Source organism: Oryctolagus cuniculus, chromosome 4 (genome assembly GCF_051225735.1).
Source record: "Oryctolagus cuniculus isolate XC-2025 breed Fujian yellow rabbit chromosome 4, ASM5122573v1, whole genome shotgun sequence".
In the NCBI taxonomy this organism is placed as follows: Eukaryota; Metazoa; Chordata; class Mammalia; order Lagomorpha; family Leporidae; genus Oryctolagus; species Oryctolagus cuniculus.
The window spans coordinates 121,318,932-121,345,008 of record NC_142870.1 but is presented as its reverse complement, the minus strand read 5'-3'; the positions used below and the strand labels follow the sequence as shown (position 1 = coordinate 121,345,008).

At 38.7% G+C, this 26,077-nt stretch overlaps 1 protein-coding gene across 2 annotated transcripts in view; it reads left to right on the top strand.

Moving 5' to 3' along the window:
- Positions 1–26,077, top strand: part of SCHIP1 (schwannomin interacting protein 1) — a 686,877-nt gene that overhangs the window by 124,357 nt on the left and 536,443 nt on the right. The gene's annotated exons all lie outside the window — the stretch shown is intronic.

The following is a 26,077-nucleotide window of genomic DNA, read 5'->3' as shown; positions in this document are numbered from 1 at the left end:
AAAATGGAATGAATAGTTTTGAAAACCAAGCACCCTTGCTAACACAAATAGCCCATTTTTTACACATGCTTCTTAACTTGGTTTCCAACCAAGACTAGCTGGAGAACTTTAGCCCATCATAAAAGAGCCCAGTGTCTGGTCCTGGCCCTTATTCATCAAAAAACAGCATGGCAAGGACAGGCATTTGGACTAGTAGTCAAGATGCCCATATCCCATTTTGAAGCATCTGGGTTCAATGCCTGCCTCTACTCCTGACTCCACCTTCCTGCTAATATAGACTCTGAAAGGCACTGGTGATGGCTCTAGCGACTGAGTTTCCAGCTTCCAGCTTCAGCCCCAGTTAGAGGCCATTGTGGCCAGTGAAAGGAATCTCCCTTCTTCTCCACCACACCCCCAGCTTCTCAAAAAAAAAAAGAAAAAAAAAAAAAGAGTAAATAAAGTTAGAAAACCAGCATAGCTGAATCACTTAATTCCAAGTGCTTTATTTGTCATTATACCCTGAGTTTCATGGGTTTACCCCAGGCAAAAACTAGACCTGCTTTCCTTTCTCTTTTGCAGATGATTTGTTGTTGCCTCAGACCTTTGTCCTGCAATCATAGAGAAAATAAATAAGAAGGAGAGGACATTGGGAATATATAGCTTTGTTCAGACCTGGGCTGTCAGTGGCTGGCTCAATTACCTTTTTAGTAGTCATTTGACATACTGAGTGACTCAACGAAGTAACGGCTTTTAGATAAGAAAGGAAGAATATCTCTTTTAGGGATAATGAGTCATTTACATTGGAGCAATTTTTATTTTTTAATTTAGAACTAAATAATGCAAAGTCAGTTTTGTATTTTTAGCCTGTCATCATCTCATGATATTTAAACACTTTTCAAAAGTATGTTATTAAATGTTCTGCTTCTTAGGAGAAATCTTACTGATTTAGAATTTGTGATCCAAAGGAAGTGCTGTGGGAATCACAAAGACCATGTAGAGGAAAGATAGGAGCAACCATGCCCATCCCGACTCAAGGAAGATGGACGCATGATGTATCTTCTGCTCCTCTTCTTCAGGCATTGTCTTTGGTCAGCTTGTTGCAAGGACCTGCCAAGCGGGTGCAGCATAGAGCCAGGAAGTAATGTAGGCTTTGGCACAATTCCAAACACATGAAAGCAGAGTCAATGACTCTCCTTTGAAAATAGGATTCAGCCCTAACAATAATGAAGCGGTATTTTTTTAGACAACTTCAGACTGGAAAAGAAAACTGTCTTCAGCAGCCCTGTACTTCTGCATTCTTATTGTCTGACTAGGGAAGCAGCCCAGGCAGTACTGAAGGTTAATCTCAGGATTTGTGTGGCATCAGTAATTCACTCTGTAGAGCTGGACCTGTGCTCAGGTTCACAGCACACACAATCAGTTGCACCCACAGAAAACAGTACGCTGAAATGTCCGAACAAAAAGAATAATTTCTTCTTGGGACTGAGGTCTTGTTTTTCAAGGATCTTGTCTTTGAGGTATAACACCAAACAGATCATTGACTCTTGGGGTGTTTTAGTTTTTATTTTTAAGTTTAGAAACATTTGGGAACAGATTCATCCCATCCTTGACCCAGTTGTAGAGACAAACGGTCTGCAAGGAAGGAGAGGTGGCGAATCTGCATCTTGCTGTTGTTTGTGATTGCCTCAGCTGGGGTCAGGCCATGGGCTGTGGTCTCCCTGATTTCATGTCGCCCTTACACTGCGCGCTTTGAACCTCCATGCACACTCTCGGGAAACCGCTGAGCTCTGTCAGGCAGTAAAACAGGTCATCAGAAGCAGCTCTGCAAGCTGGATCTGTTTACCATCATCAGTTATTATCACCTAGACACAGCCTCCTGTGAAGGTTTTGTATCTTCTGTTTTGAGTGAAAGGATTTTAATTACACGATGCTTGGGAGCACAAAGCTTCATCTCCCTGGCACCAGACAATGGAGGCTGGGGATGGAAGACCATTAAACCTTCATTGAGGCTGTTGACGCATTTGTAATGGTGCCTGTGGTCCTCTCTGATAGCACAGACAATAAATCAAAACCTTAGGATGTTCTTTTCATTAGCCAATGATTTTATAGCCTGTGGTGGCTTTTTAACCATCCATGTGTAAAATGGAGTGGTATAATTTGTAATTACGGGAAATAACTAGTTTTAATTCCCCCAATCGATACATAGGGCTTTCACATGATTCTGAAGATTCAAGTTGTGCATTGCTAGTCTCCCGTTAGTGGGCACGATCCACTGTGCTCCCTGGGAACTAGCCCAGGTTTTTCCCTCTGCCCTTTAGTGGGGTTCCACTACTCCTGGAACTCATAGTTGCAGTATGGATCCCAACCTGATGACCAACAGGAAGTCTAGTTGGTCTCCTGGACAAAAGAGGGGGTGGGAAGAATTGATGGGGCAGTGCCTTCCCCTTTGAGGAGAAGTACAGAGAGTTAAATCTCTGGAGAAGTAGAACTCTGCATTCTCCCTCTTGCTCTACCCTGGGCCAAGTGTGTGGACCCGGCTTTTTATCTAATTGCTCCCAGTCTCAGTTGCACTATCTGTAAAATGAAAGTCCTAGCACCTGCCTGTTCAGAGGACTAATGAGACCATGTCTGTCACAGTGTTATTCCACATTCCTGGTTCAGGAAAAGATGCTCAGTAAGTCTAGACACCTTGATTTGCTCATGCACCTGTGGCCCGTGCCAGAGTGGTCTGACTTTCTTATCTCTTCCCAGAGAACTGCATGAAAAGCCAGGAATGCTATGGCTCACTTGATGTTCTCAGATACTTTTTGTTTTCTGATAGGGAGTCACAAATAAAAATTTAATCTCATAGTCCTAGTTTGCTATGTGGAATATGAATTTATTTTTTTTTATTTTTTTTAATCTTTTATTTAATGAATATAAATTTCCAAAGTACGACTCATGTGTTACAATGGCTTCCCCCCCCATACCGTCCCTCCCACCCACAACCCTCCCCTTTCCCACTCCCTCTCCCCTTCCATTCACATCAAGATTCATTTTCGATTATCTTAATATACAGAAGATCAGCTTAGTATACCTTAAGTAAGTATTTCAACAGTTTGCTCCCACACAAAAACATAAAGTGAAAAATAATAGATGATTTTTTTTAAATGATGATGAAATCAGATCAGACCTATTGTCATGTTTAATCCCAGTGAGAGTCAAGTTGGGAATTGATAATTTCTTTCTTTTTTTTTTTTTACAGAAGATCAGTTTAGTGTACATTAAGTAAAGATTTCAGTCGTTTGCACCCCCATAGAAACACAAAGTGAAATATACTGTTTGAGTACTCGTTATAGCATTAAGCCTCAGTGTACAGCACGTTAAGGACAGAGATCCTACATGAGGAGTAAGTGCACAGTGACTCCTGTTGTTGACTTTACCAATTGACACTCCTGTTTATGGCATCAGTAATCTCCCTATGCACCAGTTATGAGTTTCCAAGGCTATGGAAGCCCCTTGAGTTCTCCGACTCTTATCTTGTTTAGACACGGTCATAGTCAAAGTGGAGGTTCTCTCCTCCCTTCAGAGAAAGGCACCTCCCTCTTTGAAGACCTGTTCTTTCCACTGGGATCTCACTCACAGAGATCTTTTTGCCAGAGTGTCATGAGAGTATTTCAGGCATGGAAAGCCAAGACACTCTGGAATATGAATTTAATTTGAACTCAGCTCCCAGTGTTAGAGAAAATATGGCAGCAAGGACAAGTGTTAAAGCTATGTTTACTTTGAAGTGCTGAGTGAGTAGCCTTGATTGTCAGAAGGTTTCTGGAAATATCTGTGAAATTCTTTCATTGGAAGACACTGTGACTCATGAAGACAGGAAGTCCTTTAATCCCACTGGGGTGAATGATGGCATAAATCCCATTTCCAGGAGGACTTCTGGCAGTGCAATCTGTCCTGTCTTCTTGTTCTTACAGTCTTACTACTGCATCGGGAAAACAGCTGTTGGTGGCCTTATTTTCCATCAACTGTTTGACATGTTCAAGGCTGACACATTTTCAATTTGTGTATCTCCTTTTCATCAGTGCCACTAGCAATATATGAGCTACCAAAACTATAGACATGACATGGCCTATTAAAGCTTATTTCTTCAGATAAGCAGAGTAGGATTAATTCCACATTGAGTCTGCCTTATGTCATTGCTACATTATTAGTTATTATCATATTAATACAAAGGGCTTATTAAAACAAATATTAAAATACAGTAATTTTGTATAATATGCAATAGTTTTAATTGCATGTTATAATAACATCAATTTGCTCAGCACCCACCAAGTGTCACGCTTTAGGTATCTTCCCAACATCTACGCAAGATGGAAATTGTTGTCTCAAAGTTAGCAATAAGGAAAATGAGCAAAGCTCAGAGAAGTTTAGCAACTCTTTCAGTGTCATATAGCTAACAATGAGCAAAGGTAAGACACAAATCCAGTATGGTTTGACTCTAAAGCCAAGAGGTTTTCACCATATCCTGCTGCACCTCTTGAGCAGTGGATCAGGCGCCAGTGAAAGATGTGCTGTATATGGAATAAAAGAGCCTACAGCAGTTCATAACAGAGCTTAAAGAGCAGTAGCTATTTTAGTCTCTATTAATGCTGTAAATGTGCCAAATAAGTGTCACTTTCATGTGGGAAAATTCTAACTACTTCATGAACTACATTTACAAGGAGTTGCTTAACTTACTACAGTTTGTTTATGAGTGCTCTTGTGTGAGATGAATCATTTAGGGCAGTTTATTTCCAGAGTTATACCAGAAGAAGATTCATAAAATACAAACAAGAAATTCAAGGCAACTCAGCTGCACTAGGTGGACAGAAGATCACGAGTGCCGGCTGCCCTTAGAACTGAAAAGGGGCTGATTCCTGTTTGAACCAGATGCGCAGGTTGTTACCAACTCAACACTTGAAATACAGGCCAGTGTTCAACTTTTATGCTTGAACATAAAAGAAACAACATGGCAGAAAGAGGTTCCACCAACTGGCTCTCAGGAGTTGAACAGGAGTTTTTTTGGGTAGAGGAGGACTACCTGCTCCCTCTGGGTCTCCGGCTTGTCTCTGCAGCGCACAGCACTAGGCTCAATGTTCTGTTCAGGCGCTGCTGTTCATTGCTGCCTCCCCAGGAAGAGAATATATTGGCTGGGCTACTAGCTACTGGGATAATAGCTACTGGGCTATTCTGTGTAAGCGCCTGGGTTAGGGATGTCACTAATAGAGCAGAAGGGGATCTTGTGCTGTTAAGTTCTGGATGCTCATTGCTTCTGATTGGTTTGGGACTGCGTAGAGCAGCCTGTGGTCAGAGAACATGTGCTCGGGCCAGAAGGAGCTTGCTTTTGTGGGTCCTGTTTCTATACTGTCTCAAGATACCTAACATGTTTCACAAGGCTAAGTGATCTTGAAGCTTTTTCTTTAGAAACTCTGAGCTGAATCTTTATGCTACAGGTTTGCTTTCTTCTAAAAAGATTTTGTTACCATATTTAATTTAGGTCGAAATACTATGAGTCATTCTTGACACCTTTGTCTCATATCCGTGCCTAACCCATGCTCACCTTAAAGATATGAGAATATGAGCGCCTGTTCCCACCTAGGCACCTGGTCTCAGCCACCGTCATTTCTTGCTGAATTTCTGCAATAGCCTCTGAGCTGGTCACCTTGCTTCACCCTTGTCCCCTTGGTCTGTTCTCTACACGACAGAGTGGTCACCTAAAACCTTAGTTAGCAAGTTACTCCTCTGCTTGTACCCTTCACTGTGTCCCATGTCTCTCAAGGCAAAGTCCTGCACAACCTATGGACTCTTCTCTCTCCTTTGCCTCTCTGACCTGTTTTCCCCCTACATTTCTTACTCCCTGATGTCTTCTTTGGGTACCCTGGGCATACCTTTGCATTCGTGGTTACAGCCATCTGAAAGACTCTTCCCCCGGTTATCTGCTTATCCAGTGATAGCACGTCACTCAAGTTTTGACTCCAATGTCACCTGTTCTTATTTAATATTACAACCTGCCCCCTCACTCTGTTCCAATGCTTCCTTTTTACAGTGTATGTTAACTTACTTATTGTGTTCATTGGCAGACTCCCCCTGTAGGAAAACTACAGGAAAGCAGCTACCTTTGTTTCATTTACTGATCTATCCCAAGGCCTATAAAAATCCATGGTATAAAGTAAATGATCAATAGATGTCGCAAAATATTGAATAGATAAGGCGAGTGCCAACATAGGGAAAGAAAAAGTGTGGTTTTGCCTTATGTTTTAATATTTGGCAGAGATTTTATAAATATTGTGTATGATTATGCAAGTGGATAATTTCATATTAGACAATGGTTGCACTTGGCTGACATTTTGGACTAAAGTGGCATTAGAATCCTTGCCTAGTCTCTGACACAAAGGACCATTCAAAGCATATAATAGGTTTTGGCTCTTTCCAGGTGAGAGAGGACTGGCTTTCTAGCTGAACACATGGACAGCTTTGTACTTTCCAAGAATTAAATGATGTTCAAAGGAAACAGTTCCCATTCTGTTTGCTCCCTTTTCTACTCTTCTCTGCCTGTAGTAACAGGAGCTCCTCAAAGCAACAGTACTGTGAAATCACCATGACAGTATCAGCAGACATCATAGTTACTCCTTAACCAAGATATAGTCAAATAAAAGTTGTGGAGATTAGCAGCAAACAACTTAGTCATAGAGCTATTCTAGAAAGGCAATGGTGATGGGGCCGGCACTGGTATAGCAGGTCAAGCTGCAACCTGCAACACCAGCATCCCATGTGGGCACTGGTTCTTGTCGCAGCTGTTTCACTTCTGATCCAACCCCATGCTTACGCACCTGGGAGAAGCAGTGGAAGATGGCCCAAGTGCTTGCAACCCTGCACACACATGGGAGTCCCAGATGAAGCTCCTGGCTCCTGGCTTCAGCATGGCCCAGCCCTAGCCATTGTGGCCATTTAGAGTGAACCAGTGGATAGAAGTGATCTGTGTCTCTCTGTCTTTCTCTCTAGAAACTCTGCTTTTCAAATAAATAAAATAAATATTTTTAAAATGGTAACAGAGATCACTGTCTATAGCTAATCAGTTCTAAAAGACAAAAAAAGCAAACTAAAACAAAAAAACCCAAGCAGTGGACCATAGTCTGGGCCTTGTATACTTCGTATATATAGTATGTATAGTCAGTTGTGTCTTCCTCTCTTCATTTTGTCAAACTGAGTCAATCAGTTTAGCCAATTTGACTCAATATTCAGAAATTTATGCCTATATTATTGCACCCCACCCATTTCTTTCTTTTTTAAAGATTTGTTTAACATATTATTTTAAAACATCTACCCCCAAATTTACCCTCTATTATTTTATTATTTTTCACATTTTCTAAAGTTGTTACTTATATTTTTTTAATCAAAAAATACCTCAGCTTCCATAGGTTTGTGTTTTGTTTTGGTTTCATTTGTTGTTGTTGTTGTTACTTTTTTTTTGCCTTCTGCTTTTTTCATTTGTGTTGTGTTGTTTTATATTTTACTGAGTCAGTACTTTTGAAATCAATCTGTTCCTTTTTGTTTGTTTTTAATATCTTTAGAAATAGGTTTAGTAGGGGCCAGCGCTGTGGCACTGCAGGTTAAAGTGCTGGCCTGCAGCACTGGCATCCCATATGGGCACCAGTTCGAGTCCCGGCTGCTCCACTTCTGATCTGGCTCTCTGCTATGGCCTGGGAAAGCAGTAGAAGACGGCCCAAGTCTTTGGGCCCCTGAGCCTGCATGGGAGACTAGGAAGAAGCTCCTGGCTCCCGGCTTCAGATCAGCTCAGCTCTGGCCATTATGGTCATTTGGGCACTGAACCAGTGGATAGAAGACCTCTCTCTCTGTCTCTGGCTCCACCTTTCTCTGTAACTCTGTTTTTCAAATAAATAAAATAAATCTTAAAAAAAGGAAATAGTTTTTCTACTACTAGAAACTAGAAACTAGTTTCTAGTAGTAGAAAAACTATTTCCTTTTTTTAAGATTTATTTTATATACCATATGTTCTCCCTGATCGGTGACGACTGACTGAACACCAAGAGGGAAACCTGTTGGAGTGAGATGGACACTATGGGAAATGGTGGCTTGATCAGCATAGCCCTGACTGTTAATGAACAACTAAATACATTATACCTCTTAGTAGTTTTTTTATCTGTTCTACTTAATATGACTGGTTTAGATCTGTAATTGATGCACAGTTATTCTTAAGTGTTGAAAATTAACTGAAATGTGATCCCTGTTGAACATGGTGGTGGGAATGGGAGAGGGAAGAGATGTATAATTTGGGACATGCTCAGGCTGACTTGCCCCAAGTGGTGGAGTTGGAAGCATACCAGGGGATTCCAATTCAATCCCATCGAGGTGGCATGTACCAATGCCATCTCACTGTTCCAGGTGATCAGTTTCAGTTCACAGTTGGTCATGGTGAAGGGACTGGGAGTCAAAGGGAGCACATAGACAAGTCTAGTACCTGCTAACGCTAACTGATGGAGTAAATAAAGGGGAGAGTGATCCAACATGGGAAGTGAGATACTCAGCAGACTCATAGAATGGCAGATGTCCTAAATAGCACTCTGGCCTCAGAATCAGCCCTAAAGGCATTCGGAGCTGGCTGAAAAGCTCATGAGAGTATTTCAGGCATGGAAAGCCAAGACACTCTGGCAAAAGATCTCTGCGAGTGAGATCCCAGTGGAAAGAACAGCCCATCAAAGAAGGAGGTACCTTTCTCTGAAGGGAGGAGAGAACCTCCACTTTGACTATGACCTTGTCTAAACAAGATAAGAGTCGGAGAACTCAGAGGGCTTCCATAGCCTTGGAAACTCATGACTGGAGCATAGGGGGATTGCTGATGCCATAGACAGGAGTGTCAATTGGTAAAGTCAGCAACAGGAGTCACTGTGCACTTACTCCTCATGTAGGATCTCTATCCTTAATGTGCTGTGCATTGGGATTTAATGCTATAACGAGTACTCAAACAATATATTTCACTTTGTGTTTCTATGGGGGTGCAAACTGTTGAAATCCTTACTTAATGCATACTAAACTGATCCTCTGTAAAAAAAAAAAAAAAGGAAAGAAATTATCAATTCCCAACTTGACTCTCACTGGGATTAAACATGACAATAGGTCTAATCTGATTTCATCATCATTTTAAAAAATCATCTATTATTTTTCACTTTATGTTTCTGTGTGGGAGCAAACTGTTGAAATCCATACTTAATGTATACTAAGCTGATCTTCTGTATATTAAGATAATCGAAAATGAATCTTGATGTGAATGGAAGGGGAGAGGGAGTGGGAAAGGGGAGGGTTGTGGGTGGGAGGGACGGTATGGGGGGAAAGCCATTGTAATCCATAAGTCGTACTTTGGAAATTTATATGCATTAAATAAAAGTAAAAAAAAAAAAAAAAAAAAGGAAATAGTTGTAGTAGTTCTTCTTTAGCAGCGTATAATCTCAAAACCTCAGTGTCATAATATGAGGCAACTTCAAGATATTCATAGAGAAATGGAATTAAAAGGTAAGATATTGATAAAAAATGAAACAATGCATCGTTTTTCATAAACACATTTCCATGAAATTTTTGAAGACCCCCTCATACAGCATGTTTATTTCTTGCTCATGTTATACATCCAGTATGGTTTGTGAGCTGCCTCTGCCTCAAATTTATCTAGCTTCAGCCCAGGCAGACTGGTTTCACCATCTCTTTTCCATAGACTGTTTTTTATCCTATCAGCAAGGGAAATCTATTCACAAGCAGCAGAAAACTGAAGGCGAAATATGAAAGTACAAAACCAGTTCTCACACATCAACATCTCAGTTAAGCCAATACTCAGAAGTCCAGCACTGTGGAGCATTGAAGAAGTGACCTTGATACTAAAGACTTTTGAGCATAACAATTATCATGTACCTCTACCATAAAATTACTTAAATAATGAATTTTGAATGAGACTGGTTTCACCAGGCTGACTTGTTAAAAATGAAACTTTGCGTGATAAAAAAAAAGTAGAAACGAAATGTTCAAAGTTAGTTATCTGGCAAGCAGTAGTTACCAAAATGAAAAATACAAAATTAGCTTTCTGAATGAAGGATACCTTTAGAGCATTCTTGAACAAGGAAGTCAGATGCTCCTTAATGACATCGCCAAATGATCTGATACATGAAAGGCTGGCAAACGTTCTCGGTGAGAGGCCAGATGGTAAATATATTAGAGTTTGGAACCTATGTGATCCTTGTTGTGACTATTTAATTCTGCCATTGTAGTGAAAGACAATCAAACACAATATGTAAATAAGTAGGCATGTGTTCCAATGAACCTATATTCAGAAGACAGGTGGTGAAATGGTATTGGCCTATGGCTGACTATAGTTTGCCAACACCTTCGTTACATAATCAACATAACCGTGCTTTCTCTAACACCGAATGATTATGGTGTAGATTTTAAAGGAAATGCACAGGAGAGGCAACAATGGTGGCCATGTTTTTTCCCCTTTGTAATCCAGTTCTGAAGGAAGAAGAACTATTAGAAACATAAAAATAATTAAATTAATGGGAAAATATTAGAATTGTTTCTATAGCATCAAAGCAATAAATTTGAAATGAATGCAATATCCTACATTATTCAGTGATGTTTTGAGAATTTCAGCCCAAGGAAATAGGAAAGAAAAGAATGCAGTAAAGATATTGGAAAGGAAACTCATCATTATTTATAAGTAATATGGATCTCTACCTGGAATATCTAAGGAGAATCAACTGAAAAGCTCATAGAATTAGATAAATAGCCTATAAAGTAAATATAAAAAGATTAATTGCTGTGCCAAATACCAGAAATTGCAATTAGAAAATGTAAGAGAAAAAACTTTCACACACAATATGTCAGAAATTAAAATTGCCAAGGTGTAAACTTACAAAGAAATGTGCAAATCCTAAATAAAGGGACTAAAAACTTTTCTAAATGGCATATAATATCAGTTTCTCCCTAAGTATATTTATAAATTCAATATAAACTCTCTGAAAGTCTCTACAGGCCATTTGTAAATCTGTACACAATTTGCTCTCAGTGGGGAGAGCAAATGTGAAGGCAGGATTAATTAAAACATGAAAAAAAGAAGAACACATAAGGATACTGGCCTTTTCAAATATTAAAACTTCTTAATCCTACAGTAATTGTGTTTTATAATTTTGAAAAATAGACAATAGATCAATGGTACAGAATTTTCACTTCAAAGGTAAACTCATAAAAAGAAATGTATAATAAAAGTAGTATTGCAAATTGGTTAGGAACAGATAAACTATTTGATAAGTTATCTTAAAATAAGAAGCTTACCCATATGAGTTCTTAAACATTAAATATCATCCTCTCCTCACACCATACATGAAAGAAATCTAAGTATGTAAAATTTATAAAAGTATTAGAACATAGTTTATAAGCTTGGACAGAATACCACAAAATCTTGTATGAAAGGAAAAACACTGAGATATTTGATTTGAATGTATGTGTGTGTGTTATATTTTATATGTTTATATTTATAAATATGTGTGTATATACAAATACACGCATAAATGCACAGTGTATCTTGTATGAAAGCTTAATATTTCTAATGTAGAAAGAGCTCCCCAAATTAATTAAAAATCAAAATCATTTTTTAAAAGAAAATAAAGCCTAAACAGATTGAATTTTATGTAACAAGGGCTGTTTTAAGGGGTTTACTTATGTAATCCTCACAACAATATGTTCTATGATATGTTTTCCCCTAATGTTACTAATTTTCGTAAAAGACATGTTAAAACAAAAATTTTCCTCTCTATGACAGAATTTTTCAAGATTCTAATATTAAGTGTTAGCAAGGTCTGGGTATAGAGTGCCTTCCATACACCTTTAAGTGGGAGTAAAACTAGCAAAGTGTTTTTGAAGGACAATTTGGCTGTTTGGCCACTCTTTAAGTGGTCATGCAATTCCACTTAGTGATTGTGTACCTGGCAATTTCACTGATAGAAGCACTCCTATATAAATGCTAGCATATTTGTACTGAAATATATGCAAAATAATAACCAATGATGTATGATTTCTAATAGGAAAAAGTATTGGGACAATCTAAACGTTGCTGTGTATTACTGTTCTCAAACAAGAATAAGTGTAATTATGCATAAATTATTGGGAAAAATTGCACAAGAGTTGGGAATAGGCCAGTGAGATTACTGGGTATTCTTTCAATGAAGGGTAGACATTGCTGAATAGAGTCTACAGATTATCTAATTCTGTAACGCATCAGCACCTTTTTATTTCTGTTTGCTAGGATATTTTGTAATTCTGAAAGGGTGGAAGTTGTAGAAAATGAATATTAATGCAAATGATCCTTGTCCATAGGAATGCAAATGAATTATATTCCATAGAAATAAAACTGACTTCTGCCCAATAGAAAAGGATACCACCAAATACAATATTTAATTTTCTTATGGAATATTAACCACTTTTGCATCTATTAACAAATTTACTTTGCCATTCCCGATTATCCACACTCATGTGTATGTGTATAAAATGTCATTTCTTCAAGAGGGTTGATGTTTGGTGCAGCAGTTGAGTTGATGCTTGGACTTCCATATCCCTAATTAAAGTGCCTGGGTTAAAGTCCTGACTCCATTTCTGATACCAGCTGCTGCTAATAAAACCCTGGGATTGGCTCGAATACTTTGGTCCTGGCCACCTATGTGAGAAACCTGGATTAAATTTCTTGCTCCTGGCTTCAGCCAGGCCCAGCCCCTACTATTGGGGGCATTTGGGGTGTGAACTAATAGATGCAAGATCTCTGTATCTCAAATAATGAATAAAAATAAATTTGAAAAGCCTTTTTAAAAAAAATGTGTTTCGGGTTCCTCATTGCACTAGTCTTTTTTTTTTAAAGATTTATTTTATTTATTTGAAAGACATAGTTACAGAGTGAGGTAGACACACACACACACACACAGAGGTCTTCCATCCACTGGTTACCTCCCCAAATGACTGCAACGGCCAGAGCTGAGCTGATCTGAAGCCAGGAGCCAGGTGCTTCTTCCAGGTCTCCCATGTGGGTGCAGGAGCCCAAGGACTTGGGCCATCTTATACTGCTTTCCCAGGCCTTAGCAGAGAGCAGGATCAGAAGTGGAGCAGCCGGGACACGAACCAGCGCCCATATGGGATGCCAGTGCTGCAGGCCATGGCTTTAACCTGCTGTGCCACAACACCAGCCCCTGCACTAGTCTTAAGATGTTACTGATTTCCTAATTTATGAATCAAAAATAATCTTTGACATGGACATTTAATACTTGCATAAGAGCCAGGATTGCAATTTTTTGAAAATTATATCTCAGCATAATATTCAAGCAGTTGCTTTTTTATGAGACAAGAAGTTCTTTAATGCATAGTCTTTTCAGTAGTTTAACCATCTGTTCTTATTCAAAATCAAATGAACTTTGCTATGCCCTGGACAAGAACAAGATTTTATTTAGTGATTCAGTTGCACTCTTTGTTGGGACAATGATGTAGCACATCTGTTGTATGTGAAAACAAGATGAGCCAGAAAAGGAACTGGTAGTTTTGATTGTCTTACCCCAAGGTCCTTCAACACAGACCGAAGATAAAATTTATACTAAAGGAGAAGGGGACTATAGAAACCAAGAGTGTAAGGCATTGTATTAAACCCATTTAAAAAAAAAAACACTCTTTTTTTTTTAATTTTTATTTAATGAATATAAATTTCCAAAGTACAATGGCTCCCCCCCCCCCCCATGCGGGTGGGAGAGACGAAAAAAAACACTCTTTAGCTCTTTTGAAAATTAACATATTAAGGCTAGACCCTGAAAGAAAAGAATGTCATCCTTGCTGTTTTTCCCCTATGCCAAGATAAAGCAATTTGGGTATTATACTTCAACAAAAGAGAGCTGTGCACTTTCTAACCCATTTGGCCAGACACGGGATGCTGACACTGGTGTTTGTCCAGGTAGCAGTAGGGTCACCACAGCAAAGAGTTTGTCACACGACCCTCTCCTTTTTGCCACATAAGCAATGCTTTGGGGAGGAAAAAAAAAACTCAGGGTGCTTCTGGAGCAAAAAAATAAATAAATAAAACAGGAGCAAGAACTCAATCTATAGAGCTGGTGAAGTGCCACTTGCTTCTTTTCTTCACACAATCAGTTAATCACCTGATGCCGAAATTGTCAGGGCCTGAGCTGAAACAGCGAATTCAATTTTTTTCTCTCCTTTAAATGTCTCCTTCTCAGTTATACAGTATTTTATGAAAAATTGATGTCTTGCTAGTCAACATGATGAATGTTGGAACATGCAGGGAATAGTCTGAAGAGTTTGTTTTAACAGTTATGCATTTAAATTGTCCCATTATAGTGGACATGTATCTGCTGCCAACAAAAAGTCAGTTCTTAAAGGTCCAGTTCTCCTAGAATTTTTTTTGCTGCTTTCAATCATTTTGATGGCAATCCTGATGAATTCATGAATTAAAATTATTTCATCCAAATGTTAGATTTCAAGGTGGTAGTCTGGGGCCTCTTTTCTTTTATTTCAGGGCTTTCATACATAATACTGAAGATATTGAGAGTGTAAAAATATGATACATTCTCTAAGGAAAACCTTTAGATACCTAGGCTCAATGGGGCATTTGCCTGAAAGCAATTAAGCTGTGCAATGTACATCTGTATAAAAATCATTTCTGCAACTCACTGGACTTTTGTTTAAATTCTGTTCTTAGGTCAAGGTCCTATCTATGGATCTTTGCTCATAGACGATACTTGATAAATATTTATTGAATGAAAGTGCACAGAAAAAATATCATCCATTACTTCATTGCATTGGTGGGAAAATAAAAGAAAATTTTCTTTCCCCTTTCTCCTCTTTAGTTACTTATCCCTAAATCATGGATTTATAGGGTAACATATCTACACCTTAGGAGCCATTAAAACCAATTTCTACATCTTACACAGGAAGTGACTGAAGTCTGGAGTTCTGGAATAGCTTGCCCATGGCTACACTGCAAGGTAATGGCATGGCAGACACATGGCAAACGCAGGCCTGCCAGCTGTAAATCCAATGACGCTCATGCCAGATTCAGCAAAGGATAAAGTGAAACGGGCAACCTGGCCAGGCCTTTTGTCTTTTTTCCCTTCTGGAAGAAGAGAGATATCTCAAAAGACACTTGGGGTTTTTTTCTGTAAGTGCCTATACCTTTGGAAGCCCTACAGAGCTGGCAAACATCTCTTTTGTTACTTGTCATGAGCTCTTACTTATTTCATTTTACAGCAAGCAGAGTCATTTCTGAGCCCTCTCAACAAATCAGCATTAGTGGCAGCACAGTCAGACCAGAGGTACTGTTCTGATGAACACATGTAAACACGATTGAGACTTAAGAAAATGTCCTTGGCAGAACAAAGGTCTTTAGAGCAATGATGAGGGTTCTTGTAGGTCAAGGTTGAATGAGGAGACTATTAATTTAGAGAATGAGACATCGGAGTGGCTCTTTCAAGGGAGTAACCTTGGAAAAGCATCCATGACTGTAATGTGGTGGCATGGCAGCAAGACGGGATGCAGAATAAGAAACTAGGGCACAAACATTTTGATCCTGGTGATTTTATAGGTGACTTGACTCTGAGTTCATGGAAATGTATAAAAATGAAAGGACTTGAGAGGTGTTTGGGGGTAGGATAGTCAGGACTTGGTGATTACTTGAATGTGGTTAAGGGGAGAATGAGAGTTCCAGGAGACTCAAAGATGACTCCGTTTCTGGTTTGGTTGATAGGTAGATACGCCATTTGGAGGCATGAAGAAGTTAGAAGGGGCAGGAGGTGATATGCTAAATTTTGGTTCTTTTTGAGTTTGAGTACCTTATGATTCTCAGGTGGAAATGTCCCATAGGCAGTCAGAAATAGGGGATCCTTTAAAAAGTTCATGGAAAATGGAATTAAAATATATGTTTATTTTTGTGAAAAATGTTTGAAACTTATGCACATGAAGAATTTTCAAAAAGTTTATGATAAAAATGAATATTTAAAAAACCATGAATGGGTTTAAAAATTTTTTGCAATGAAATAAACTTATGTTTAATTCTATTTTCCTATTTTTGACATATCTGCATACTACTTGGAACTTAGATATGAAGATTCTTCAAACAAGGTGAGCAGTAGGCTCAGGCTACAGCACAACTCATAGCACCTATTCCTCCCTAACCTCACATCCTGTGCTCACCCCACCCCACCCCACCCCACTCCAACTACCTTGGCTTCATTGACGTGGCTCTAACACATTAGGCACACTCTGGCCTGAAGGCCTTTTCAGCGGCTATTCTCTCTGCTTGTAATGTTCTTCTCTCCAAATCAGCTTACTTAACTGCATTACCTCCTTCAAGGCTTTGTTCAGTCTCCTCCCCTTTTAACCTTACCAAAACCATACTATTTAAAATTGTAATTCCACGGGTCCAGTGCTGTGGCATAGCAGGTATAGCCACCACCTGTGGTGCGGCATCCCATATGGGCGCCAGTTCAAGTCCCGGCTGCTCTACTTCCAATCCAGCTCTCTGCTGTGGCCTGGGAAAATGGCAGAAGATGGCCCAAGTCCTTGGGCCCCTGTACCCTCATGGGAGACCTGGAGGAAGCTCCTGGCTCCTGGCTTCAAATGAGCCCAGCTCCAGCTGTTACAGCCATCTGGGGAGTGAACCAGTGGATGAAAGACCTCTCTCTCTCTCTCTCTCTCTCTCTCTTTCTCTCTCTGCCTCTGTCTCTCCATAACTCTGCCTTACAAATAAATAGGTAAATCTTTTAAAAAAATTGTAATTCCAATCATTCCTTACTCCTTTTTCTCTTTCCTCTTATCATCTTGTATTAGATCATGTATTTACTCATTATCTCTATTATTTATTATCTCTCCCCTCTGCAGGAATGGAACCCACACAGGAGCGAGGGTCTTTATCTGTTCGGATACCAAGTGTCAGAATAGTGCCTGACACACAGGAGACCCTCAATAAATGTTTGTTAACTGAACGAATGTTTGCTTAGCCCTGAGGTACTCTATTATCTTAGTGAAGCACCATAATCTCCATATAGGAGCCTCCATTTTTCACTACTCTTTGCACATTAATCCAATGTAACAGATCCCTGAATAGTGATTCTCAAACTTAGACACAATCAAGAATTACCTGCAGATCTTGTTAAAATGCAGATTATGATACAATCAGTGAATATGACAGTTTAGATTCTGCATTTTGATCAAGCTTCTAGTAATGCCTATGCTGGTGGTCTAAGGACCAAACTTTGATAACAAATAACTTAAGGAGCATTTAACTAGTGGTTAACACCTGCTAAAAGTCTCAGATACTTTCCTGCACATTAGGAGCCTGGAATTTCTATGGAGGAAAAATACCCAAGCATGATAGAAATCCATGGTCCAGGAAATTTTATGCTCTGACAAGTAAGTTATAGAAGCAATAATGGACCTGGTATTTACATATTGGAGTTAAAGAAACAGAGAGATCTGTGTGGCCCCTAAGAGTTGGAGATGAGAAGATTAGGATGGACTTGAAGAGAGAAACTAGTTGGTAGGTATAAGTGGGGGCACATTTTGGAGGGGAGAATACTATTATGTTTGTGATAACTCATTGAGAAACAACTGGTTAAGAATTATTTTGTTTAGTTCCCATCAGAGAACAGAATGGTGTATCGAGTAGTTAAAATGTTTGTTAAATAATATCTAAAATAAACTCAACGCTATTATATGCCAGGTACTTTGTATCTATTATCCTAATGGCCCAATCATCTGTAAAATAGTATTATTGTCTATTTTTGACAAAGGATATAATTGTCACTCAAAAGACTTAAATAACTGGATTCTGAGTATACAGCCAGTAAATGATTTCCAATGTGGGTCTGTCCAGCCTCAAAGCTCCCTCTCTTTCCACTTCATTATCATGCATTCAGAATTAAATTACTAGAAATGCCTGGTTCCCTGTAGCCTCTGAGTAATTTGAAGTGAGCCTAACATGGGCTCTGGAAAGAGTATTTGGTGACTGATCACTTAATCCCTTCACTTCTCATCTCTCCTTTGTTCTGCCCTAAACTACTCTTTAATTCAGTGTCCTAGCAAGTATTTTAAAGATTGATTGATTGATTTGAAAGGCAAAGCAACAGGGATAAGAGAACAGAAAGGGTGAGAGATTTCAATCTGCTGGATCACTTTCCGAATGGCCACCACAGCCAGGTCTGAGGTAGGCTGAAACATGAGCCAGGAACCCCATCCAGTCTTTCATATGGGTGGCAGGAGACCGTGTACCTGGAGCATTTTTCACCATCTTCTGAAGCTCATTAGCTGGAAGCTGGAATGGGAGTGAAGCAGCCAGGACTCGAATCTATGCTCTGAAATGGGATGTGGACATTGCAAGCAGTGGTTTAGTCCTCTACACTACAATGCCAATCCTGAGATTCCCATGTTTGAGACAGAAGCACATGGAACTCATCTCCAGGGTATCGGTGATAAGAACAGGCCCTAGATATCTAGGTCTGCCCAAACTCTGTGTCTTTAGGCCAGTTGTTTGACCTCTCTAGAACTGGATAGCCTCATTTATTAAGTGAACATAATACTATTTACTAATATGGCTGTTAGTATCCCAAGTGATTATGTACACAGATCTACTGAACTTGTACTTGATATATAGTTTTAAAAAATGAATTCCAGCCAGTCCTCTAGTATCTAGTCTGTCACTAGTCATGAACAATTTGAAAGCATGACGTGTAAGATCTTAATTTTTATATCTTCAAACAATATTACACAAATAAGTTCATGCTTGATAGGAAGTAAACTGACTGTAATTCCACTGAGTCTAGTAAGTATCCAGGTTTTTAGTATATACTTAGCCTGCATTTTATGGGAAGGGATGTACAAAGTTGAAAATCTAAACCAAGTGAATATCAAGTAGGGTATACTTCTAACATAAACCAATATTGAATGACATATATTTGTTGAGTTAAATAATTTTAAGTAACAATGACTACCATTTTTTATACTCTTGCTATTTGTCTGGCATATGTATAATTTCATTTAATCCTAACACCAACCCAAATTTCAGGTAATAAAATCAGTACTCAAATCCATATTCTTTTTATCTTCCTGTATACTCGCATTGTGAATTACTTTTGGAAACATCACCTCAAATTTTAAACACTTGTGAGCTGTGAGGCCCCACATGGATCCTATTGTACCCAAACTGAGGAATCTATGAAGAACACAGAGGGCTGGCATTGTGGTTGGTGGGTTATGCTGCCACCTCAATGCTGGTGTTCTATATGGGCACTAGTTTAAATCTTGGCTGCTCCACTTCCAATCCAGCTCCCTGTAAATGGCTTGAGAAAAGCAGCAGAAGATGGCCCAAATATTTGGGCCCCTGTACCCATGTGAAAAACCAGATGAAGCTCTTGTCTTTGGTCTGGCCCACCTGTGACCGTTGTAGCCATTTGGTGAGTGAATCAGTGGATGGAAGATCTTTCTTTCTCTCTGTAACTCTGCCTTTCAATATAAAAAAGAATCTTAAAAAAAGGAAGAACACAAACCAGGGGTTTTCAAACTGACAGAAGCTCATTTACAAAGGTCAAGATCCCACACCTGCTTACTCTTATTTATTCATTACTGGACAAACAGAATGTAGGGATAATCTATACATGTCTCCATTTAAGTAAACATAAGGGCAATTAGACATAAGGCTATCATATCAATAAGAGTATGGATAAATCCTACTTGAACTGCAGCACATACATTTTAAAGAATATCAATTAAAAAATAACAGGTCAAAAATTAGGTTGATGCACAAATGTATAGTGAAGGATTAACTAAATTATCCAATAAATAAATAAGTCATAGCCCTTAAAAAAACAATCATAAGAAACCCTTAAATCTTCATTGAACTGAAGCTTATGGAACTGAATATCATTTATCCACAATAATAAAATAAAACATCTTCATGTTTGAACCAGTTCTTAGGCCATTATCAAGACCCTCATGACTTGACACCAGGTCACAGATCAGTCACTGAAAACTATGCTCATGTAACCTTGTAAAAGCAATTAGACTTGGAATTTGTGTTCACCCCACCTGAAAGTTGCTTTGCAAAGCTCACAATCTTGACTCAGGCATTCATTAGGCATGAAGACCAAGGATGATACATTCTATTATAAGGAAACCATAACATAAGCATGGGGAAAAGCTCTGAGTTGAAATGGAAGATCAAAATCAAGCCAAGAACAAGTCCATTTATCACTTAATGCTGCTATCAATATATTGTTATTATTGAAGGTAATGATTACCAACTGATTATTACACAGCAGGGAATGTGCTAACCATATATTATCTTGTTTAAGCCACCAAACAAACCAAGGAGATGTTAATGTTGTCCATCCCAGGACTACAGCTGAAGAACTGAGGTTTAGTAAAGTTAAGCAACTTCTCTCAAAATCACTTAGTTAATAAGTGGCAAAGTCAGAATCTGTGTGTGTGTGTGTTTTTTTTTTTTTTTTTTTTTTGGACAGGCAGAGTGGACAGTGAGAGAGAGACAGAGAGAAAGGTCTTCCTTTGCCGTTGGTTCACCCTCCAATGGCCGCCGCGGCCCGCGCGCTGCGGCCAGCGCACCGCGCTGATCCGATGGCAGGAGCCAGGTACTTCTCCTGGTCTCCCATGGGGTGCAGGGCCCAAGCACTTGGGCCATCCTCCACTGCACTCCCTGGCCACAGCAGAGAGCTGGCCTGGAAGAGGGGCAACCGGGACAGAATCCGGCGCCCCGACCAGGACTAGAACTCGGTGTGCCGGTGCCGCAAGGAGGAGGATTAGCCTAGTGAGCCACGGCGCCAGCTTGCAAAGCCAGAATCTGAACTTAAAGCACATGTTTTTAAGTTTTATTTATTTATTTATTTGAAAGACAAGGGTAGAGAGAAAGAAAGAGAGAGAGAGGGAGGGAGGGAGAGAATGACTATCTTCCATCTGTTGGTTCACTCCCCAAATGGCTGCAACAGCAAGGTATGGGCCAGGCCAAAGCCAGGAGCCAGGAGCCTCCTTCAGGTCTCCCACGTGAATGGCAAGAGCCCAAGCACTTGGGCCATCTTCTGTTGCTTTCCCAGGTGCATTAACAGGGAGCTGGATAGGAAGTGGAGCAGCTGGGACTTGAATAGGCACCCATTTGTGATGCCGGCTTCGCAGGCAATGGCTTAACCCACTATGCCACAACACCAGTCCCTCCATGTTCTTAGTTACTAACCAATTGCAGAACTTTAGTGCAAATTTATTGTCCTATCAAAGATCAGACTGTATCTTATAAGGATTATCATTCAAACTGAGATTAATTTGATAGTAAAATGGGACACTATTAGCAATTTTATTGGGCATTCACCAGGACTTTTCCAGGCAAGTAATAAGTACTTAGCGTATTTAACATCTTTCCAATCCACATCCTGACATGATACATAGATAGCACAGTTCAAACACTGGTTTGTAATTGTAATTGGGTACACAAACTGAGGTGGTATACCACAAACACCCACAGGGTAGCCATTATGATATATAGCGATGTGTTAAGAGCTCTCTAGTGCACTTGGAGAAAATATATTTTCTTGACTTGAAAAGGACCAGTCAATTTTATGGGTCCAAAATGGTGCTTTGGGGCTATGTGGATCCAGATTACACTATGAAATTTCAGAGACAAGAACCCTTATATTATGATGAAAGACTGGTGCCTCCTTACAAAGCTAGTTCCCAATGGCCCTGGCCCAGCAGGAGAGCAGTTCTACTAAACAGGTGGCAGGCACAGCTGCAGCATCTGGATCTACTGCCTGGGTTCAGCTGCATCAGGCTGTTGGAGCTGGCCAGAGAAAACAATACAGTCGAGGAGGAGAGGCTGGGTAGGGGAACGCTGAGTGAAAGAGGCTATGGAACTGGACAGAGTCATCCTCAATGGTAATTAGCAGCTAGATATTGACCTTTTTATGGGAATTCATTATTTTTATGAACTAAAAAATAAAAAAAGCACTTTCAAAATCCTTCTAATCAGGTAATCTTTCAAAACATAAGGCCTGGAACATTTGTCTCAGCTGAGGATTCCTACATTGATTCAACAAGCATTTATTAAGAGCGGGCGGGAGGGAAGTTATGGGAGGGAAAAAGCCATTGTAATCCATAAACTGTACTTTGGAAATGTATATTTGCTAAATAAAAGTTTAAAAAAAAGAGTCTGCTAAGTGTTGCAGGAAGTCTTCCGGGTACCAGGGATGTAAAGGTGAACATGATAAATTCTCAGATCTCATTCTTGAGCATTTCTAAATGCTCTGTGAAAAATGACACTTTAAAAACTACTTGTATAAACAGCTGTTTCCAAGTCATGAAAACTATTCTATCCTGTAGTTTTCAGTTCCCCCAAGTTCAAAATAAGTACACTGACCTGGATACCTCCCCAGGCATGTCCCAGCCCTAAAATCCTGTGACCCTCTTATCACTTGCATCAGGTTGGGGGAAGGACAGTACCCTTCATTATTCAACTTCCCTATTCTTAGTGCTAAAAATGAAATCTTAAATCAGTTTCTGACAATTTTCCATGCACAAAACTCATAAGTCAACTGAAGAACAAACCAAGAGGTATGGTTAGGGGACCCAAGTGTAGTCATTCCTTCTAGCAGCCCCCTGAAGAAGCTACAACAGAAAACACCCTGCTTTGTGGGGCTTGTGTGAACCCCTGTTCCAGACAAACCATGCAGTGGCATGGCACCATGGGAAAAGAAGGAGTTCTGTGTCCCTTCCTATTATTCTTGGGTCACCAGTAGAGAAATAGACTCCAAACATTTTGTTTCTTTTCAGAAGAAAAATTTTCACCATTTCACTGTCAGGACTGGTAATCTAAAGTAGGGAGGGGAGAAAAAAGCACATATTAATGCTCTCATTCTCTGTGTCAACACTATGTAGTGGCTTAGGGACGTGACCTTGAAGCCCCACAAGAAATCTATCTGGTAAACATTGTTATCTTCCACTTACATAGGAATGGGGGAAGAAAAGTACTTTACAAATGATTAAGTAGATAGGAAATGGCCAAGTTGAGATGTTCTTTGAATCCAGGGCATGGGAAGCCAGATGCTCCTCTTTTGGGACTATTCCAACGTGTTTGGTCCAGTTTAAAGACACCAAATTTAATTATATACTCACAGTTTTAACTGCTGCTTCTTCATATTTAGCCTGCTGATCTTATTATATTAGAGACAGCATGTACTGTGGCAGGACTTCTGACTGAAGAGAATGCCTTCAAAGTCTTTGTCAGATAATTCTGACATCAGTGCTACATTGTTACTGGCATCCAGTGATTGTCTTTTTCCACATGAAAAGATGATTTTTTCAAGTAATTTTGGATTATACCCTGGGTATTTGAGCACTGTGTTTTGAAGTTCTGTGTCCTTTTTAAGTTTTGCAGGGAGTGTTTTAAAATTTTTCTATTTTTAATTTTTTATCAGTTTTTAACAGATTCAATGTGATTTGTAGATACAATTCTAAGAACATAATGATATTCCATTCCTCCTTCCCTCCCTGACCCTCTCTGCCTCCCAATCTTTACTTCTCCCTTTCTTTTTTTAGTTTTTAATATAACATATTTTAAAATTACATTATAGTAAAAAGGTTTAATACTTCACCAAATAAGAAGTTTAACAACTAAAATGCAAAAAGGCCCTAGTTTAGTGAGAATATAGATAATAATTGAATATAGACAATAATTGACCATTTCACTTATATACAGTAAATTTTAAAGTAATCACAAATCATTAAACTGTAATGGTATAGCATTCTTAATCATTGGTTTGACAAACTTATAACACAAAATTTTACCAAACTACATTTGCAACAATACTGATACACACAGATCTTTCTTTCTTCTCTCTTTTTCATTTGATTTTTACCTGAGTAAAGTTTAAATTTGGGTTGACTCCACATTTAAAATCTTGATTTAGTGTTTTTTCATGTAGAAGAATCTAATGAAAGTAGGAAGGTATTAATTGTACAACTTCTTGGCATCTGACACATGCATGTGGTATAGCTACATGGGGCTCCTAGACAAGGCATTAAATTATATGACAGTAACAGAACACCAAAAACACACCTGAGTCTGCCTCCAATAGGATGCAGTTTTTTCCAGGACCATTTGTTGAAGAGATTACCCTTACTCCACTGTATGGTCTGAGCACTTTTGTCAAAAATCAGTTGGTTGTGCTTACATGGATTAATATCTGAGCTCTCTATTCTGTTCCATTGATCTATCTATCAGTTTTTACACTGGTATCAAGCTGTTTTAATTACTATAGCTTTTGTAATATTCTTTGAAATCAGATATTGTGATGCCTCCAGCTTGGTTTTTCTTGCTCATGATCACTTTGACTATTCAGGGTCTTTTGTGTTTCCATATGAATTTTAGGATTTTTTCTAACTCTGTAAAGAACGCCATTGATATTTTGATAGGGATTCTGTTAATCTGTAAATTGCTTTAGGTAGTATAGACATTTTGATGACACTGATTATTGTGATCCATGAGCAAGGAATATTTTTTCATTTCTTTGTGTACTTGATTTCTTTCATCAGTGTTTGATAATTTTTATTGTAGAAATTTTTTACTTCTTTGTTTAAATATATTCCCAAATATTTGATTTTTTGTGGCTATTGCAAATGGGATTTCTTTCTTGGCTTCTCTTTCTGTGAGGCCATCATTAGCATACAAAAAGCTATTATTTTTGTATGTTTATTTTGTAACCTGCTCTTTGCTGAATTGGTTTATCAATTCTAACAGCTTTTTGGTGGAGTGTTTAGGTTTCTCCATGTACAGCGTCTTGTCATGTGCAAACATGGATAATTTAATTTCCTCTTTTCTAATTTTGATGCCCTTTAAATCTTTCTCTTCCCTAGTTGCTCTTGCTAACACTTCCAGTACTATATTAAATAAGAGTGGTAAAAGCGGGCGTCTTTTGGTTTTTCCCCATTCAGTATGACATTGGCTGTTGGTTTGTGATATACAGCCTATATAATTTGGGAGGATGTTCCTTCTATATCTAATTTGTGGAGGGCTTTTATCATGAAGTGGTGTTAAATCTTACCAAATGCTTTCTCTGCATCAATTGAGATGACCATATGGTTTTTGTTCTTCATTCTGTTGGTGTGATTAATGACATTTATTGACTTGTGAATGTTGAACCACCCTTGCATCTCTGGGACAAATACCCCTTGCTCATGATGTATGATCTTTTTGATGTGGTTTTAAATTTGATTTGCTAGTAGTTTGTTGAGAATCTTTGCATCTGTGTTCATTAAGGATATAGGTCTGTAGTTTTCTTTCCATGTTGTCTTTGGTTTTGGTATCAAAGTAATGCTGGTCTCATAAAAAAGAGTTTGGTAGAGTTACATCCTGTTCAATAGTTTGAAATAGTTTGTTGAGTATTGGAGTTACTTCCTCTTTGAATATTTTATAAAATTGTGTAGTAAAGCCATCAGGTCCTGGACTTTTCCTTGATGGAAGACTTTTGATTATTGCTTCAATATCATTGTTTGCTATGGATCTGTTTATGTTGTCTATATTTTCTTGATTTAATATTGATAGGTTATATGAATCCAGGAATTCATACATTTATTCGAAATTTTCCAGTTTATTAGCATATGGTTCTTCACAGTAGTATTTTATCCTTTGTATTTCAGTGGTATCAGTTGTAATGTCTTCTTTTTCATCTCTAATTTTACTTAGTTGAGTTTTTCTCTTTTTTTCTTTGTTAGTCTGGCTAGAAGATAATCTATTTTATTTATCTACTCAGAAAATCAACTTTTTGTTTTGTTGATCTTTTGTGTGTTTTTTTTTTTTTTAGTTGCAATTTCATTTATTTCTACCCTCATTATTTCTCATCTTCTACTGATTTGGGTTTTGGTTTGTTCTTGTTTTTCTAAGTCTTCAAGATGCAGTAATAGATCTGTAATTTGAGACATTTCTCTTTTTTATTGTAAGCACATAATGCTAAAACAAAAGCATAGCTGAAACTCAAACTTG